Below are 17,542 nucleotides of genomic sequence, written 5' to 3' on the forward strand. Positions count from 1 at the left end.
ACTTTCCCCCTACGGTAAGCTTCCCCCCTATAGGCTAGTATGCAGATCGGAAGGAAAGTGTCAAGAAACAGCTTTACGAACAGCAGAACAAAGGAGAGAGAGCGATTTCTTGGGACTTTTCTTCATCCTCTCTGACTTGCTTGCGCTGCCGCTGCTGCCCATTTGATTTTTTTCTTGACCGGTTCCTTCCGAAGTGCGTATACCACTTATACGACAAAGATTTTTAATGTTTTTTTGGATCTGGACTTTCGATGTCCGAAATCCCGAAAAACACTGGACGTACTATTTGAACAAACCGTTACAAAAACTGGTTTAGGCACAGCTTTATTCCTTTTCATTTTTTATATGTTTTGTGGACATAAAGTACCTACCGAAAGAATCGAACTCACTCAAAAAAGCTTTCAAAAACCAGTTATGAATTAAAAATTGAATTTGGAATCAAAAAGTACTTTTGTGATTTATTTTATAAAATGCACCATGTTAAAATTTTAGGAAATTGTATTTTTTTAAATTGTTTCAAAAGGGCCAAATAGGGTAAATATACCCATTTTGATCACTCCAAGCCAGGGGTGTCCAACCTTTGACCCTTCGGAAGCAGTGGCGGGCCGTAGCTAATGTTTGATAAAAGTTGAAAAACTATAAATTTTTTCATAAACTTATTTTTATTGTGTTCTTCAAAGTTAACAAACAAATAAACAAGTGTTGCAAATAGGATACATAGATCTCAATTAAAAAAAAAAAAACAAAAGTAACAATCTTTTTTGATTTTTTTTTGTGATTAATTTTCATTTGGTTTAGTTTAATTGTATTTATCGATTGCAAATAAATACCCTGATAAAATTGATAATTGAAACATTAAAATTTAATACGTCGTTGCTACCTCATTAAAGCTTAATTTCCTTTTATAAAAAAGTCAAGGAAGCATGATAAAACCCGAGCAGACAGAAATAACTTAAGAAGGTCATTTTTTGATGTTGTGAGAAGATCGGATTATGTTATTGGGATCAAGGTTGAAAAAAAATCTCTTCGAGCGAATAATGATTGCCTGAAGAAAGGCCCTCTGAGTATGCTTTGATCTCGTTTTTCCTGACTGCCACTTGATCGCTGGGTGTGGCAGAGACGAATAAAAATTTGAATGATTGGGTTTAGTCATCAACTTGCTGCGATCAAGATCCAATCTTGCCCCTTTACTGCCAGCAGTCATGGGTTGTTACAATCATCGACAGCACTCTTGACGAATGACAGCTAGTCGTGGCAATTTGAGAATAAAGACTATTCTCAGCAGTCTTATTCGTGGGGTGTAACAGGCAGCGATTAATCGCAAAATTAATCATAGTCGCCAGATTTTCAACACTGATTGGGATGATCGGATTAGTTGTTAAAATAACAAAAACCAATAACAAAGATTTGTCCGAAGAATAACTTAAATTGTTATTATGTTGTTATTGCAATAACAAACCAATAACGCAGAAGGAATCATGAAGGAATAACAAGATTTGTTATTTTGAGCGGAGAGGTGGAGCAGCATAATAACAAAAAATGTTATTGAACTGGTATGTCTCCATAACAAAAAAAATTGTTTTGGTTTATTTGTAATATGCAAATAAATCTGCAGTTGCCATAACTCCTCTGTACTAGTCAGGGCTGCAGAGTCGGGTACCTCCAAGCGACTTTTAATCCATACTTTGAAGACAACTCCGACTCTGGATGCAGGATACGCCGACTTCAGCTCTCCAAAAATACCCGACTTCACCGATTCCGACTCCAAGTAAAAGTTGCTGAAAACTAGCTGAATCCGATGCCGTCTCCGAGGTCTCACTCCAACTCGAACTTCAACGTCAGCTCCGACTTCCTGGCTCTGTGAAAATAATAACAGTTTTTGTTATTCACATTTCAAAAATTCTCAATGAATTAATCAATTCCCTTAGGGAATATATCAAAATAAAAAAAAATCATTTTTTAAAAGTTAATTTTATCGGATGAATTTTAAATGACCCCGATGAAATTGGTCAAAATTATCCAATAGTTCTAGCTAATTTTAGCAAATTCCCTTAGGGGGTATATCAAATAATTAAAAATATCAACTTTCAATATTTCAACTTTTTGGAATAATTTTAACTTAAGGACCCCATTTCATGGCCAAAATAATGACCCCGACGAAATTGATCAAAATTATTCCATAGTTCTAGCCAATTTTAGCAAAGTCCCTTAGGGGGTATATCAAATAATTAAAAAAATCTACTTTTAAAATTTCAACTTTTAAGAATAATTTCAGCTTAAGGACCCCGTTTCATGGCCAAAATAATGACCTCGACGAAATTGGTCAAAATAATCCCATATGTTGCGACGGAGCGCGTCCGAAGCAGCCCCCTGTTCAACGTCATTGGTCTTTGTTTGTGTTGCTTTGTCAGGTGCCCGTGCTGTCGCTTGGCAAGAATCAGAAGTTGAAAACAAACTGAAGCAAGCGGGAGCACGGGCGCAGCTGGGAACGAGAATCCGTTCCAGCTGTGAAAAGACACCGAAGTTGTGAGTAAATTGTATCTTGTGAACTTTATTTGTTATTAATTAAGAAAATATAGCTTTTTAGCGTACGGAAAATGGAAGGAAGTTTCATTTCGTTCAGCTCAGAAAACTGGTGCCCGTCACTCTTTAGCCGCTCGTTTCAACACCATAGTTCTAGCCAATTTTAGCAAAGTTCCTTAGGGGGTATATCAAATAATTTAAAAAAATCAACTTTTAAAATTTCAACTTTTAAGAATAATTTCAGCTTAAGGACCCCGTTTCATGGCCAAAATAATGACCCCGTCGAAATTGGTCAAAATTATCCTAAAGATCTAAACACATTTAACAAAAGAAAAAATAATAACAGATTGTGTTATGGACACTTAGAAACTTTTCCATTTGTGCGATTTATGGTAATATTATTTTTAGTCAGAATACCAAACGAATATGTGAAAATTTGATCTCAAGCTTTTTTTTAATAAGGCCGATGCAAATATTTTAAAAGTTTTTGTCCCTCGGCTCTGGGAGGAGTCGAGAGGGAGGGGGGGGGGGAGGTTGGCAAAAAAAAAAAATAAAAAAAATATTTAAATAACATGGCATAGTTTCAACATTTGCCTGGAAAAAGTGTTATAAAATGTATTTTACACTAGTTCAGTTGTTTTGCAATAAAAGTTTTCAAAAAATGTAAAATTTGACGAAAATAAAAATTTTAGCGAAAAAAAAAACTTTAGCGATAGTAGGGGAGTTTGGGGTAATATGGACAGGGGGGGTAATTTGGACACCCCTTTAAAAATCACGTTTTCTTCGGATATAAAGTGAAAACGGCAATTTAAGTGATAAGGCTAGTACTAGTAATGGCCTACTAGTATGGACAAACCAAAAAAGTTGGAATAGGTTAAGTAGTTTTGGTGTAATATGTAAAAGTTTCCAAAGGTCGGTTGGCACTGCCTTAAATTCTAATATTTGAAGGCTAGGAAATAAGGTTTTGCAGGGGTTATATGGCAAAAAAACACATGGACATGGACATTTTATGTTTAAGGGGGTTGCTTGGACGATGCCTGAGATATGTACGTATAAAAATTGTGCATTTTATCCATTTTTATCATCAAAAATTGCAATTTATGATAGAACATGCTATGGGGGTAATTTGGACATGGCTTGTGGAGTAATTTGGACATACCTGAAAGTCTACCTGTCAGACAACAAAAAAGTAACTTTCATGGTTGGATGAGTTTTTAAAGCGATTTAGATAAATTTAGAGGGATTTAATATGTCAAAACAATCAAAACGGAATGTGAGCAATGAGAACTTTCACAAAACCCATATTTTTTAATTTAGATAAATTTATTCCAATATTCGAATTGATAAAAATCTGATTACTGTACATTTGGCGTTCAACAAGACTCTAATGTTAATTGCTTTTAATTAATTTTTTTGACATTTCTAATTTCTATGCTGGTTTACAATAATATTTAAATTTGAAGGGCTACAGAATGTAAAATTTAAAAAAAAATGTTTTTTCGGGCTAATAAATTCTGTATAAAGATTGATTTATATAAACATAAACGATACCTTAATCACTAAAAACTATACTTGTGCCTAATCCAAAATAAATGTTTAAATCATTTCAGTATTAATGATTAAATTATGTATACTACACTGAATTATTTGTTATCTTCCTATTGAATTATAGTTCTATCACAAAATCATTATTTAAACCTTTGATGAAATATTGTGAGCAAAACAACACTTCAAAATATAAAGCAATTACAAAACCAGGTTGAAGGATAAAAAACATGCTCAAAAAATCTAATGTTAAACTTATTCTTCAACATGTGTCCAAATTACTCCTCAAAAGATGTTCATATTACCCCACAAGGTATGTCCAAATTACCCCACAAGGCATGTCCAAATTACCCCATAGGGGTGTTCATATTACCCCCAGAGATCTAAATTCAAAAGATTTTTTAATCAACCCAAACATGCTAAAAATGATTCTAAACGCAGGGGAATTCATTTTAAATTGATTTTAACTAATTGCACTTAAATTTTTATAAAAATTTTGAAGTTTTTTGAAAAAAAATTTTTTTGCTCCTGATTTTTCGGCCAACTTTGAAGGGAGGGGGACAAAAACTTTAAATTAAATTTGTACCAGCCTAAAGGCACTCAATTTATTCATTGAATATGTCATGAACAGCTTCAAGGGCCGATCGAAGAACTATGTAGAAAAGCCGTCGCGGGCCGGATGAAATAGCTTCACGGGTCGGACGTTGGGCAGGCCTGCTCTAAGTCGTTCGACCAATTCTCATCACTTTTGCCGTTTTCCGCTATTGAATCACATTTTCGGATGTATCAACAATGGAGAGTTGCTTGCTCACTTTTATTTGAATTATTTATTAATTTGGAAGAGTCAAAAATACTTTATGAAAGCTGTAATTCATGATCAAAGTACTGCTAGGCCGATAATAGAAATAGGTTGAAAAAGGGTATAGTTCCCCTAATTCGATTTAAGGAATGAAAGAGCTGCTACTCCGTTATTGACAGATCAGCTGAAGTTAAACAATGAATCAATAAGGATCAGTGGGAGTCAACCATCGTTCATTGTTTAACCTCTGAAGAGCCCTTCTTTATTAGTCAATACCGGCGCCCTCCCAAGAAGCCTGCAGTTCAACAAAAGGGAGGAATGTTAGTCCGATAGTTGAAGTTCCAGACTCATCAAGCACACAGCCTTCCGCTATATACCTGTTGACACAACATGAGACCGTTGAATCCACAGCATCTCTTTCAAGCTGGCTTTTCGATGTCTCAAGAACTACGATGCTATGGGGAGGACTTTCATAAGAAACCCGTCGCCGAGCCCTCCGAGCTACGATGCTATGGGAAGGTATTTCTAATTAACACACTAAAAAACTCGCACAGTTATTTCAATATTTAAAAGCATTTAGTTTTGCACCACGAAATAAACCGCCAGAGTGCCTAGGGAGCGGCCGTGGCTGACTGGTTACGGTGTTCGCTTTGTAAGCGAATGGTTCTGGGTTCGATTCCCATCTGCTCCCAACGAGAAAGTATAGGAAATATAAATCTTGAAACTCTGAACATGAACGAAAAATCAAAGTCGCTCGAGTCGGGGTTCGATCCCCCGTCCTTTGGATTGGTAAGCAAAAATGCTAACCAATAGGCCATCGCGACTTGGTGAGCTATGACTGGAATTAGGAATACTGTTACTATCAACTATATATGCGCTGGGTTCTTGTCCATTTGACAAGGGTTCGGAAGTTCTAAATAACGTTTGAATCCGATTGATGCAAACGTTCTTCAGGGCGGGGCTTGTCGATAAAGCTGAAGTACCTCGCGCTCGGCTAGCCAGCGTAGAAATGGGTCACCGAAGCTCGGCAGAGCTAACACCTTCCAAATGCCTATGCGAGTTATTTGCATGTATAGAATGAAGATCTAAAAAAAAAATACATGGAAACAACTCAATTTGTAAGAAGCGACCGCGTGGTCCCATTTGGTTGGTTGCACACACACACACACACACACGAAATAAACCGCCAGAGTGTCTATATCGATCAACGATGATATAGAAAGGACTTTTTTACCGTAATTTTACTTTGAACACTTAACGGTACACATCAACCATCCCTTAAATAACTGTCATCATCCCTTAAATAACTGTCATCAAAGTTATTTACATCAAAGTTTAGCTTTTTTTACAATCAGAATCTTGCCGGATTGGGTCCGTAAGGTTGACAAATTTTGAATAAGAAGACAACAACTTCCTTGGTTGCTGTGCACCCTTAAACATAATTTCATATTATATTACAATAATTTTCACGACGTCGTGCCTCCCGAGCAACGAAGTATAATATACAGGGTTGTTACGGACGGCGCGGATCGCGCGGATGGCGCGGATGGCGCGTATCGCGCGGATCTGGCGCGGATTTGCTGGCTAATTTTACTCAGGCGCGGATTTCGCGCGGATATCAATTTGATAAACAAAATAATTGAGAACGATAGAATTTCTTTCAAATTACAAAGAAAAATATTTTTAGGAATTAAATAAATTAATTCTTTTTCGTTGAGTGCGAAAATATCAGTTTCTAAGAAGTTGTTAATGAAGAAAATTTTGTTCTAAAAATTATTGATTGTTTTTTTTTCTTTATATGAAACTTCGAAATAATCTTCAAGAAGCGATTTTTTTAATGTATTGAGATTTGTTATATAAATTCAACATAACATTACAACTCATTATTTTTAAAACATCTGCCTTACAATTCAAATAAATATCAAATTTTATTAAAATCAAAAGAACAAAATTCGAAAAATTACAGAATTTTAAAAATTTGAAGCTATGAAACTTTTTAGATTTTCTATGTTTTTCAATATAAAAATTTAAATTTTTAAATTTTTGGTTTATTAAAAAAAAACAAAAATTCCAGGGTTGTTACGGACGGCGCGGATCGCGCGGATGGCGCGGATGGCGCGTATCGCGCGGATCTGGCGCGGATTTGCTGGCTAATTTTACTCAGGCGCGGATTTCGCGCGGATATCAATTTGATAAACAAAATAATTGAGAACGATAGAATTTCTTTCAAATTACAAAGAAAAATATTATTAGGAATTAAATAAATTAATTCTTTTTCGTTGAGTGCGAAAATATCAGTTTCTAAGAAGTTGTTAATGAAGAAAATTTTCTTCTAAAAATTATTGATTGTTTTTTCTTAATATGAAACTTCGAAATAATCTTCAAGAAGCGATTTTTTTAATGTATTGAGATTTGTTATATAAATTCAACATAACATTACAACTCATTATTTTTAAAACATCTGCCTTACTATTTAAATAAATATCAAATTTTATTAAAATCAAAAGAACAAAATTCGAAAAATTACAGAATTTTAAAAATTTGAAGCTATGAAACTTTTTAGATTTTCTATGTTTTTCAATATAAAAATTTAAATTTTTAAATTTTTGGTTTATTAAAAAAAACAAAAATTCTGTTGCCACTCTGATTCAGGTAGAATTGATTCTACTCCCAATAGAGCACCCACAGTCGAGCAGTTTTTGACATTTCGCTCCATAAAAATTACATTGTAGAAAAAAGCAAAAACTGCTCGAATGGAAATGTTTCATTTGAAATTTCAGAATTTACATATTCAAATAATAAAAAAATTAAAATTCATAATTTGAAATTGTCAAAACTTACAGACTTAAAAAACGTAAAAAAGTACGAATTATTAAATTGAAAAATTACGAAAATGTTACAATTGATTTCTGTTATTTTTTAATTTTTAAGGAAAGCTCTTAAGTTATCAAATTATAATTTTTTTTTAAATTATTAGATTATTAAATTATTTGATTATAAAATTGTTAAATTTTTAAATTATTTGATTATTATATTATTAAATTATTAAATTATTAAATTATTTAATTATTAAATTATTAAATTATTAAATTATTAAATTATTAAATTATTAAATTATTAAATTATTAAATTATTAAATTAATCAATTATTAAATTATTAAATTATTAAATTATTAAATTATTAAATTATTAAATTATTAAATTATTAAATTATTAAATTATTAAATTATTAAATTATTAAATTATTAAATTATTAAATTATTAAATTATTAAATTATTAAATTATTAAATTATTAAATTATTAAATTATTTAATTAATAAATTATTAAATTATTAAATTATTAAATTATTAAATTATTAAATTATTAAATTATTAAATTATTAAATTATTAAATGATTAAATTATTGAATTATTAAATTATTAAACTATTAAACTATTAAATTATCAAATTATCAAATTATTAAATTATTAAATTATCAAATTATTAAATTATTAAATTATTTTTTTGCCATTTTCATAGTTCGGATCATTTTCGGAGTCATATTTTAGTTTAGAGAAATTTAGAGAAGAAAATAATAGAAATTTCGTGTTTCGATTTTCCAGAGTAAAGTTTTGGCGAGAATTATCAAGCACTAAATACCTAGATTTTATAATTTGGTGATTTATTTTATGGCTTTAATTATTAAAAAAATTCGAATTTCATTATTTTTTCTGAATTTGTTTTTAAAGCAACGATATTTAAAGTGTTGTAAAAAATGCTAATATTGTTTCAGAAATGGCAAAAAAGATTCCATTTGGTACAGGTGCGATATGAATCCACAACTGATCAACGGTACTATCCAAATGCCTTCTGTATTATTCTTTTTTCGTTTAAAATATCATTCATTATGTTACTCTCTTCTATGTTTGTCGCGATTTTTTTATATGGCGCGGATTTCGCGCGGATTGGGTTTTGGGGTCGGCGCGGATCTGGCGCGGATTTTTTCTCGACTTTTCCGTAACAACCCTGAATATAAGAAGAACTTCTTTGATTATACTAAACAATTAGCATTACACTTTTTTGTTTCAAACACAATTTCGCTTGCTATCACTGCACAAATTGAACTCACAAATCATTGCAGAAAAATATTTTTTGCAATTCCGTCGTGAAACTACTTACTTTTCCTGTCATTCTTGAACGACGAAACAGCCTACTTTTCTGAACCAAAAATAACAGAATCGAATAGTAGCACTGAAATGGATGCTGAAAAGTTGAACTTTTCAGCACTTGTTAGGAAAAGTTATACTTTTCAACATTTTTTTTTGATCTGAATGATTCATTGACTCAATGCATGGACATTTGTCCTATAATTCTGTCCAAAGGATGTTTTCCGGAATTGCAAAAAACGTTGTATGGAACTCGTTGCAAAACTTGATTTTTCATCACTCGTCGTATTTATCTAACTCGGTGAACCTCGTCAGATAAATGTACGACTCGTGCCGAAAAAATCCTCTTTTTGCAACTTGTTGCATAAACTACTAGTATACTGATCTGCCAACCATTGAAAAACGGATAATATACACTTTTTGCAAAAACGAGATATTAGCACCAGGTGGTAGAGGATGTTTCAACGCATCTTCTGAAACTTGAATTTCACTTAAATAGTGTTTAGATTTGGTTGCCGATGCGGCTAATATGCCAATCTTATGGGAAATTGCCTTGACGGAGATTTGGTGACAAACATTAAAACGCGTTTTTCTCGGAATATTTGATTTGGCATTATAGCCGAATTTTCAATTATGAGCAGTGACCTTTCAACACATGACGCCGAAAACACGAAAAATCCTGCACAGCATCGGCGTGGTTTCACTTCCCTCAATCGACTCATTGTTTGTTAACAATATTTCAAGCAGAAAACAAAAAAAACACAAAGAAACGTGTACTGAAAGATTTCAGAGAGATTTTACTCACATGCACCCAAACGAAAAATATATCTCAAAATCTGCAACAGTGAATTTGCTGCAGAAAATGTTATATTTTATTACATTTTTTTGCAGCAAGCCCATAGATCATTTTTGCCCGCGTGTAAACACGTCAGCGATCTGCAGTTCTCACCAACACATAGAATGCTGTCGCGTCCCCGAGCAACAATCTAGAGAGAACATTATGTTCGCGCTCTGTCCCTCACCATTCATCAAGCGTCCATGGCGCGGTGGTAGCGTGTCGGATCAGCAACCTAGAAGTTGATGGTTCAATCCTCGTTCTGTTAAGGTTTTTTTTTCTGCAATACAATCAATCTGCCGTCGGTAATGTCGATAATTGGCGGTAATGGGCAAAAATGTCATACCCCTATATCGCAAAAAATGCATGAGGACAGTTTTCATGCAGATTCTGATATACTTTCATGCTGACATGCATCAAAATCATGCGACCGCCGGTTGGGTGTGTATATGGTTTACATGATATTTTCCAAGGTTAATCGTGCTATTTCAGCTCATGTGTTTTTTTTCTCAATAAACTGCGATAGTGATAAACCTCAAGAAAGTGGCACCAAAATAAGCCGCGAAAGCAACCCAGAAAAAAACACCCCCAATAAAGTTGTATCCATTCACAAAACATTTAAGAGTTTTATCTTTATTTGCTTTATAGTATCTCAGCCGCCGAGTGATATCGTGGACGATCATTGTTTAATTCATTGGTCGCAGCAAAGTGGTGTAATTAATCTTTGTGCGTTTTTGGTCAAACGAAAGTCAAAACTACTCAGAAGCGCTCGGGAGAGCAGCTTGATGCGCGGAAAATTGGTTCCAACTTTACGTCGTGTCGTGTCCAGGTTTCTATATAGTTTTGACGTGTATTTACCACTTTGATCGGTTTTAAATTGATTCTACACCGCCGCAGGCTCATGAAATATTCAACGGGAAAACGTTTAACCGCGTGTGTTGTTTTGCGTTCAAAGTCAATTTGCCAATTGGTTGGTCGCCGCCGTTTCAACATAAAAAGTCACGTTGGACGTAGAATGTGCAGATTGAGTTACATTTGCTTTTTTTTAAATTTAGCGAACCTATTGGCACACGACCGTTCTCTTTACGACGAAATGCCGTTGCCGAATTTTACAAAACTGAGTTAGCATATGTTTTAGTTTCGTGTTTATGCAGATCGAATGTCACGTTGCTGATCGAAACGATAATGACATGATTTAATTTGCATAGATGGACATGAAACTTTGTTTATGATACAGATAAATTTAGAGCTTTTAAACGCATTATCGATAACCGTGACAAGCTTTTGACTGTGTTTAGAAATTGCCATTTTTTAGAAATGAAACTCATAAACTTCTGAAGAACCTTAATAAAATTATTTATTCAAATTACATTATACCATACCGAAAAATAATTGCTTGCATAAGCTGGCGATAATTTCAAGTGGTCATTGACCATTTCGAACCAACAAGAGAAGCCGACGGATGACGTCTTTGGCTGGGTGGTCGTCGCACTATGGGCCATCTCCATACAAACAGGCGGCCAAATTATTTTTTTGCTTTTTAAATGTTTTTTTCATACAAATTTGGGTAATTGTATGGTATTGAAATGATATACGTCGATTTTTATGACTTTTCATGTTTTTCAATAGTTGATTGTTTATAATAAATAGTCTTTTCATACACTGCCCATAATTGAAAATTCGGCTATTATGCCAAATCAAGTATTCCGAGAAAAACGCGTTTTAGTGTTTGTCACAAAATCTCCGTCAAGGCAATTTTCCATAAGAGTGGCATATTAGCCGTTTGGTTTTTCGCATCGGCAGCCAAGTCTAAACACTATTTCAGTGAAATTCAAGTTCCAGAAGATGCGTTGAAACATCCTCTACCATCTGGTGCTATTATCTCGTTTTTGCCAAAATTGGATATTAGCCGTTTTTTCAATGGTGGGCAGTACATTTGCAAGTGCAACAGAATTGCATATATATTGTATTGCAAGTTTACATTATTAAATTATGGATAAGCTAATACATCCCCACTTTAAGGACACAACCCCTCCCTCCACTTTCTTTCACACCCCCCCCCCTCTCCTCCTTCCATCCAACAAAATGTTGTTAAGCGTAATAAATTCATTTTAAGTCAAATATTTATTATTTACTGATGTGTGTTTCTTTTTGTGAGTCCATGCCATATAACTTGAGACCCCCCCCCACCCTTACGGGCATAAATTGCGAAAATTTTAATTGTTAAATCAAATAACAGAAAAAATAATTTTATTCAAAATATTAATTATGAAGTAAAACAATAAAATACTAACCATATTCTTAAAATTCATTTGATTATAGAGTTTGTGACAGCTTCAGGATATGTTAAAGGTACTTTTTATGATGTTTTGTACTAACCAACATAGAACTTAAATGTGGATCAGTTTCATGGATTGATCGCAGAAATTCATCATGCTAAGTCAACATTTTGATGAATACTTTTTCCGGTATCAAACTGAGATTCTCCAGTTTCGCTTGAGAAACTTCGGTACGAATACCTTATTTTGACTAAGGTACTCAATTTTAAATGTAGGCAACAGAAAATTCCAATAAAGTCATTTCGAACTTCTTGATACCAGGTATTGATTTTTGAAGCGCCGATGCCCACGAAGTAGGTAGCAAAGCAAGTGAAATAAACGGGCGCATATGTAGATTGCAGCAAATTTTGATAAAATGTTAATGTTCAAAATGGCATATCTCCGAAAACGCAAAAAATCGCAGGCTGGAAATTTCAGCAATGTTAGATTTTTTTTTTTTTTTTTTTTTTTAATTTATATTTATTCAAATTTCTTTTCCATGTACATTCATTCAGTTAAAATATTATTGAGTGTCCAATCACAAACGATGACTTTTCACCTCAATTTTAAATACTAGCAACTTTCATTTATTCATGAAATATTGTAGCTTTCGCTATTCAGTGATTTCAAATGTAGGAGGTCCTACATGTACAAAAGGGAAAAGGGATACCTTAAAACTAACTTATAAACTATATAAAGAGCGGATCAATGCAGCTGAAGACTGCAATGATTTTTGTCGAAATGCATCAATTATCTTATTGGACATAACATCCAAAGTGTCAACTTCGGCTAATTGATGAAGTTCACTGGTGCTGAACCAGGGAGGAAGTTTCAGAATCATTTTCAGAATTTTGTTCTGAATCCTCTGAAGTTTTTTCTTCCTGGTTAAGCAACAGCTTGTCCAGATCGGCACAGCATAAAGCATGGCAGGTCTGAAAATTTGTTTATAAATTAACAGTTTATTCTTGAGACAAAGTCTAGAATTCCTGTTTATAAGTGGATACAAACATTTAATATATTTGTTACATTTAACCTGGATACTTTCAATGTGATCCTTGTAAGTAAGGTTTTTGTCAAAACCAAGTCCAAGATATTTCACTTGATCCTCCCACTTTAAATTTACCTCATTCATCTTTATAATGTGATGACTTTTGGTTTAAGAAAATCAGCCCTTGGTTTGTGAGGGAAAATAATAAGTTGAGTTTTGCAGCATTTGGAGTAATTTTCCATTCTTTCAAATAAGAATTGAAAATATCCAAGCTTTTTGTAATCTTCTTGTGATGACACGAAGGCTTCTGCCTTTGGCGGAGATGCTTGTGTCATCAGCAAAAAGTGATTTCTGACATCCTGGGGGCAAATCAGGCAAGTCAGAAGTAAAAATATTGTATAAAATTGGACCCAAAATGCTTCCTTGAGGGACGCCAGCACGTACAGGTAGTTGATCAGATTTGCTATTCTGATAACATACCTGCAGAGTACGATCCGTCAAATAATTTTGAATAATTTTCACGATATAAATCGGAAAATTAAACCTTTTCAATTTCGCAATCAAACCTTTATGCCAAACACTGTCAAATGCTTTTTCTATGTCTAGAAGAGCAGCGCCAGTAGAATAGCCCTCAGATTTGTTGCTTCGAATTAAATTTGAAACTCTCAACAACTGATGAGTAGTTGAATGCCCAAGGCGAAATCCAAACTGCTCATCAGCGAAAATTGAATTTTCATTAATGTGCGTCATCATTCTATTAAGAATTATTCTTTCGAATAATTTACTAATAGATGAAAGCAAACTAATGGGCCGATAGCTTGAGGCTTCAGCAGGATTTTTATCCGGTTTCAAAATCGGAATTACTTTGGCATTTTTCCAACTACTGGGAAAATATGCCAAATCAAAACATTTGTTGAAAATTTTGACCAAGCAACTTAAAGTTGCTTCTGGTAATTTTTAATTAAAATGTAAAAATGCCATCCTCACCAGGGGCTTTCATATTTTTAAATTTTTGATAATAGATTTTATTTCATTCAGATCCGTATTAAAAACTTCATCTGATGAAAATTCTTGTTCAACAATATTCTGAAATTCTATTGAAATTTGATTTTCAATAGGACTCAAAACATTCAAGTTGAAATTATGAGCACTCTCAAACTGCTGAGCAAGTTTTGAGCTTTTTCTCCATTAGTTAATAGAATATTATCACCATCTTTTAAAGAAGGGATGGGTTTTGAGGTTTCTTAAGAACCTTTGAAAGTTTCCAAAAGGTTTGGAATAAGGTTTAATTTGTTCGACATCTCTTGCGAACTTTTCATTTCGCAGGAGAGTGAATCTGTGGTCAATAACCTTTTGCAAATCTTTTGAATTCGCTTCAGTGCAGGATCACGAGAACGTTGATACTGTCTTCGGCGAACATTTTCAGACGAATCAGAAGCTGAAGATCGTCATCAATAATGGGAGAATCAAATTTGACTTGGACTTTAGGAATAGCAATATTCCTAGCATCCAAAATTGCATTAGTTAAAGATTCCAAGGCTGAATCAATATCAGCTTTGGTTTCTAAAACAAAATCATGATTTAAATTATTCTCAATATGATGCTGATACCTGTCCCAATTAGCTTTGTGGTAATTAAACACAGAACTATTGGGTCTGGTAACTGCTTCATGAGAAAGTGAAAAAGTTACTGGAAGATGATCAGAATCAAAATCAGCATGAGTCACTAAAGGACCACAATACTGACTTTGATTTGTCAACACCAAATCAATTGTTGATGGATTTCTAACAGAAGAAAAGCAAGTTGGCCCATTCGGGTATAAAACCGAATAAAGACCAGAAGTGCAATCTCTGAACAGAATTTTACCATTGGAATTTACTTTTGAATTATTCCAAGATTGGTGTTTGGCATTAAAATCACCGATGATCAAAAATCGAGATCTATGCCGAGTAAGTTTATTCAAATCCCCTTTGAAATAATTTTTATTTTCCCCAGTGCATTGGAATGGCAAATATGCAGCTGCAATCATAATTTTCCCAAAAGAAGTTTCAAGTTCAATGCCCAAACTTTCAATAACTTTTAACTTAAAGTCACGTAACGTGCTATAAGTCATACTACGGTGGATAACTATTGCAACTCCACCGCCATTTCGATTCATTCGGTTATTAGTTATAACTTTATAATCTGGATCACTTTTCAAATAAGTGCCAGTTTTTAAAAATGTTTCGGTTATAACAGCAACATGCACGTTATGAACTCGTAAAAGTTGAAAAATTCATTTTCTTTCGCTTTTAAAGAGCGAGCATTAAAATTCATAATATTGATGGAATTACTTAGATCCATGATTAAACTTCAGGGTAAGAACAACATCATTCGCAAATTTTAATCCAATCTGGATTGCTTCCATCATGGATGTAGCATTACTCATTGTTTGAATCAAACCAAACAGTGAGTTTTGCAAAAAGTCATTTTTCAAACGTAACATCGCCGAGATCAGAAGATCCCAAAGCGTTGCCAGCAGAAAAATTTTCAAATGAGATTTGAGGTACCTGCCCAATTTCAGAAAGATTGGTAGAGGATTTAAAATTCGTGGATGAACCCGAAACGACGTTAGCATAAGAAATGCCATTGTTGTTACCTAACTTTTCCACGGTAGGGGTATTTCTAGAATTGTTCGAGTGAGACAGCACGAACGTTTGATTTAAAGATGCAGGTACAACCTGACTTTGAGAAAATTTCGGTTTGGATTTCGGCTGATGCTTAGCACGAGAATCCAAAACCTTTTTCTGATGGGGCAATCCCAGAAATTTGATTTGTGATTTCCACCACAATTTGCACATTTAAATTGGGTGACTTCTTTCACGGGACAATTGTCCTTGTCGTGAGAAGAATCCCCGCAAACCATGCATTTTGGAACCATGGCGCAATGATCAGTACCGTGACCGAATGCCTGGCAACGCCGGCACTGGGTCAGATTCTGGCCATTACCGCCATGTTTCTTAAAATGCTCCCACTTTACCCGTACATGGAACAAAAACTGAACTTTGTCCAAAAGTTTCAAATTGTTGATTTCATTTCTGTTGAAATGAATCAGATAAAATTGTGAAGTCAAACCAAAGCGAGAAATATTCCCGTTTGATTTTTTCTTCATCGGTATTACTTGGGATGGAGCAAAGCCAAGCAACACCTTAAGTTCGTTTTTGATCTCATCCACCGACAAGTCGTTGGAGAGACCTTTCAAGACCGCCTTGAATGGCCGAGCATTCTTGGTCTCATACGTGTAGAAATTGTGTTTGTGGTTTTCAAATAACCAACAAAAGTTTGGTGATCTTGTAAAGATTCCGTCAACAAGCGACATTCTCCTCTTCGACCAAGCTGGAACGAAACCTTCAAATTGCAAGTTTCCTTGCAATTCTTCAGTTGCGTTCGAAAGCTGGCCAAATCGGAGACGGAAGTCACAACAATTGGCGGAGCCTTTACTCGTTTCTCGACGGCAGAAGGCTCAGTACGAGGAGAAGGTTCCTTGTCATCAGTTTCGGATAAAACACCGAAACTGTTTGTCAATGGAATTGGAGGATTGACCTCACATTCAGAATCAGAATCAGACCTCAGAAGAGGCTGTTTTCTTTTTCTGTTTCCGTTAGCCGGTTTAGCGTTCAAACGCTTCACCGACGTAACGACCAAATCTTCAGAAGATTTGCGTTTACCTTTGTTTTGACGCATTTTGCAAGCAAAGTTCTCTTAAAAGATGGCTTCGTTTGTAAAATACAACAAAATTTCAGGCGGGGTTAGTCTTGAAAAGACTGTTTAGAATTTTGGAAAATAACTCAGGTAGTCTTTAAAAAGACTGTGAATTTTGTTTTGAAATAACTCTGAGCTTAGGTAGTAAAAAATACCGCAGCTCTAGTGTCCGTTCACCACGAAGGTTCGCAAGACACTGGAAGCAATGTTAGATTATAATCCAATCTTTCAAGTGATCTTAGTTTCATGTTTAGCATCGGTTAGCAAAAAAAGTACTCGATTAACAAACACAAAAAAATATGATTTGTCAAAAAAATGCTCCAGTTATTCGATGAAAACTTCAGTTTTTGGTTTGGAAACAACATTTTATCTATTAATAGTTTCAAAGCTTATCTCATTACCTTTCCAACGATGTATATTTGTCCTAATAAAACATTTAAAATGGCCGAGCTATGTTAAAATTAAACAATCAGCCTTTTTTACGAAAAACGCTAGTTTTTTACTCCATTTTTTGACTTTTAGCTTGCGTATCTCTGTAATGAACAAACTTAGAGCTTTGAAAATTTGGATTTTTCTTAGTTAGAATGTTTACTTTCGAGAAAAAAATACCAAAAAATATTTGGAGAAGGTCACTTTTTTGAAACTT

The 17,542-nt window shown here is 34.0% G+C and overlaps 1 protein-coding gene and 1 long non-coding RNA gene across 13 annotated transcripts in view; both read left to right on the plus strand.

Annotated features, from left to right (window-relative positions):
- Window positions 1–17,542, plus strand: part of LOC6031957 (kinesin-like protein KIF21B) — a 115,466-nt gene that overhangs the window by 56,777 nt on the left and 41,147 nt on the right. The window lies entirely within an intron of this gene.
- On the plus strand, window positions 2,393–2,669 carry LOC119766688. Its single transcript, XR_005277063.1, has 2 exons — window positions 2,393–2,526; window positions 2,580–2,669. It is a non-coding gene; the product is annotated as an uncharacterized LOC119766688 (long non-coding RNA).

Source organism: Culex quinquefasciatus, chromosome 2, assembly GCF_015732765.1.
Source record: "Culex quinquefasciatus strain JHB chromosome 2, VPISU_Cqui_1.0_pri_paternal, whole genome shotgun sequence".
NCBI classification, from domain to species: domain Eukaryota; kingdom Metazoa; phylum Arthropoda; class Insecta; order Diptera; family Culicidae; genus Culex; species Culex quinquefasciatus.